The sequence below is a fragment of the Tupaia chinensis genome, unplaced genomic scaffold (assembly GCF_000334495.1).
Source record: "Tupaia chinensis unplaced genomic scaffold, TupChi_1.0 Scaffold000569_1, whole genome shotgun sequence".
Lineage (NCBI taxonomy): Eukaryota > Metazoa > Chordata > Mammalia > Scandentia > Tupaiidae > Tupaia > Tupaia belangeri.
Window position 1 is genome coordinate 622,840 of NW_006160083.1, and position 3,736 is coordinate 626,575.

Here is a 3,736-nt window from a genome sequence, read left to right on the forward strand (position 1 = left end):
CTACAGTGAAAAATCTCTCAAAAAAAAAAAAAAAAACATGTTTAGCTCAGAGGCTCTGGTGTTGTTAACTAATAGGAGAATGATTAAACCTGTTTTGGGGCTTTTAAACCAGGCCTTGTGTCTTATCAGAGAGCAGTTTCCTGGAAATAGGTTGCATCTGAGGTCCAGCTATGGCAATGTGGCAGTAATGCAGTGCTCCATAAAGTTGAGCCCATATGGGAAGGTCCGGGGTTCTCCTCCCAAGATCTGACCATGATCCACTTAGAAGAATTGTAAAATAAAGAGAATAAGCCTCCTTGAGGAAGAATACTTACATATTTCATACACAGTGAGCCTTCAATATTTCTTAAATGTTTAATTCATTAATGTATTCATTTCTTTGGCCTTATCCCTTGCTAATAGAACCTGATATTTTTTTTAAGATATTTTTTGCTATAGGGCACGTGTGCTCACCAGAGACACAGAGAAAGGAGAGAGAGAGAAAGTGAGAAGTCACCCCCTGGTTTAATGGCCACACCACAATCCCTTTCCCTCCATTCTCCTCTCAGGACTTTGGGCACACAGGCACATGAGCTGGGCGTGAGTTTCAAGCCACTGGGTCTGGGACTCGAACCACGGTTGGCCATGTGGGAGTCAAGTGCCTTAATCACTAGGCCTCCTGTTGGCCCGTAAACCTAATTTTTTAAAAAAGGAAACCATAGGGCATATGTGCTTGACAGAGAGAGGAAAAGTGAAAAGTGATCCCCTGGGGTGGAGGTGGAGGATGGCCTCACTGTAATATCTTCTCCTCCAGGGGTTTTGGGCACACATGTACTGGGCATGATTTTCAAGCCACCACGTGTGGGACTCAAACCACAGTTGGCCACAAGGGAATCCAGCACCTTAACCACTATACCACCTGCTGGCCCCAGAACCTGATTTTATATTGGATGGCCATGAATCTAGCTCAACAACCACATTTCGCAAATCCCCACACAAACTGGGGTGGTCATGTGACCTATTCTAGACCATGGATGTCCTGGGCGGATCTCCCATGGAAGACAATTTGGCTGAAACACTGCTTTCCTTCTCCCTATCCCTTCTCCCTGTCTTGAAGGCAGTGATTGTACACGGCGGAGAAAGGAGGCTGGGCACAAACAAGCCACCTTGTCTCCTTGTGGACAAAAGCAAATGCTGAGGACAAACGAGCTGAAGGAGAGTAGCAAGGGTCCTGGATGAAGGCATGGGCTGGCATACCACCCTGAATGCCCACGCCCAGCACTTCTCATTACACATTAAAAATAAAGCTGGGGAGGGACCAGCAGTTGGCATAATGGCTATGCTGCTGAACTCCCACGTAGTTGAACATGGTTCGAGTCCCAGACTCAGTGGCTTAAACTCATGCCAGACACATGTGTGTGCATGCCCATGATCCTGAGAGGAGAATGGAGGAGAAGGGATTGCAGCATGGCCACCCCTACTGGGGGGTGATTTCTCTCTTTCTGTCTCTCTGTCTCTCTCTGGCTTTCTGGCGAGCGCATGCGTCCTATAGCAAACCCCTCCCAAAAAAAAATAAAAATAAAAATAAAGATAAAGCTGGACCAGCTGGTGGCATGGAGGTTAAAGAGGCTGGATCCCACAGGGCAAAGTGCATGGTTCAGGTCCTGAACCTGATAGGTTGAAAAATATGCCAAGTGTATGTGCTTGTGTGCCCAAAATCCTGAGAGGAGAATGGAAGAGAAGAGATTGCAGTGTGGTCATCCCTCCTAGGGAGTACTTTTTTACTTCCTCTCTTTCTCTCTATCTCCAGAAAGTGCATATGCATTATAGCTAAATAAATAAATAAATACTATAAACTCCTGGCCAGGCACAGCTGTCATGCAGTGCTCCATGATGCTAAAGCCTTATAGGAAGGTCCCGGGTTCACATCCTGAGGTGTCCCTATGCATGTCGGCCACACACATGTGTGCCTGTGATCTGGCTGGCTAAGACTGGAGACTGGGTAGTGGTGTCAATGCTCTGTTGGGTATGCCTGTTTCTTTGTTGTTTTAAAGAATTATTTTATTTGACTTTATTTATTTATGTATTTATTTATTTTAATTTGACCAGAGAGGGACAGAGTGAAAGAGAGAGAGAAAGTGAGAAAGCAAGCTGCCAGATCCAGGACTCAAACCACGTTGGCCGTGTGAGAGTCTAGCACCCTTAACCACCATGCTACCTGCCAGCCCCAGGGATGCCTATTTTTTGCTCTCTGTCTCCCTTCCACACAGAAGAAATAAGTGAACTTAAAAAAAAAAATTGCATTCAAAAAGCACGATCCCTGCAATTGCTATAATTAGATTCAACCCATGAGCCACTAATCAATACCCAGGAAAGTACCTCTTGCATGCAGACCAACTAGTCTGAAATCAGGTTTTCATTTATACCTGGTAAGAGAGTGAGGATTCATTTGTTCTCTTTCTAGTGAGGCCTGTGAAAGCCCTGGCTCAGCAAACAGGAGACCTCGTACCCTTATGCTAATTCCCAGCCAAGTGATCTCGGGCACATTGCTTCCGTCTCTGAGCCTCACATTCCTCATCACCAAGGTGAATGTTTGCACTAGGTGATCTCTGAGGTCCCTTCTGGCTTTGAAATGTTATAACTGTGAGGCTAAATATTTAGTGCTAATTATGTTCCCTAGGATGTGTGTTCTCTGTGACTAGGCTTAGTTTACATTTTTTTATGAGACAGATGAATAAGGTTAATAAGAATAGTTAATTAAAAAAGATATTGAATTCCCAGAAGGTATTTTATTATGAATTTAATTATGGAAAGTGCTAATTGCATCATGCCAAGGCTTGAAATTTGTCCACTTGCTCAATTCTCAAAGTAAGGACAGTTTTTCTAAAGCCTGCCGCAGCTCTGTGCTAGTACCAACGATGTGAGGACGGCCTACTTTCTAATCGTAGAAAGAAAATGCAGGAGAGCTGGTCAGTTGGCATAGTGGGTCTCTTCTCTTGTCTTTGGCAAGGTAATATCTCTAGAACAGATTTAAAAATACAGTTTAAGATGTAGTTCCACTGCAGTAGACCTACTGTGTGTTCTGATTAGAGGTTACCACTAACCTATATGGCATCTTTATTGCAAATTAGCAACAGATACCCCTTCCAGGGAACACTGCTCGGTAAACTAGCAGCTTGGGGAGCAGAGGTTTCTGAACCAGGCTGTGTTTGGGCAAGTGGAGTTTGTGTTGAACTTCAAGCAGTTCCTCCTTGTCCCCTTGGCTGAAAGGGACATATGGAGGGCGCACATGGCCCCACTGGACAAGGCAGCCCAGCTAGAATCAATCCCTGAAATGCTTTCTTTCTTCTTCTCTTTTAAAATTTTAATTTTGCCAGAAGGTGAGTGCACTTCCTAGAAAGAGACAGAGGAAGAGAGGGAGAGGGGGAAAGTACCTCCTATGGGAAATAGTCACGCCACAGTCCCTTCTTCATTTTCCCCTCTGTTCGGGGATTTGGGCACATGCTCCTGGTGTGTTTTTCAAGCTGTGAGTCCAAGACTCAAACTATCTAGTTTGCCTTATGGGATCCAGGTTTTTTAACTATCAGGGCAGCCTACTTCTCAGGCTGTTCTGCTGGGCTGGCCCCCTGAAACTCTTTCTATTCCTCCATGGAATTGGCCTGTTTTTCTTTTGAAAAACTCCTAAATCATTGCTTTGAAAATAACATTGGGGGGCCTTGGGGATAGGAGAAAAAATAGTATCTTTGAGAAATAAAGA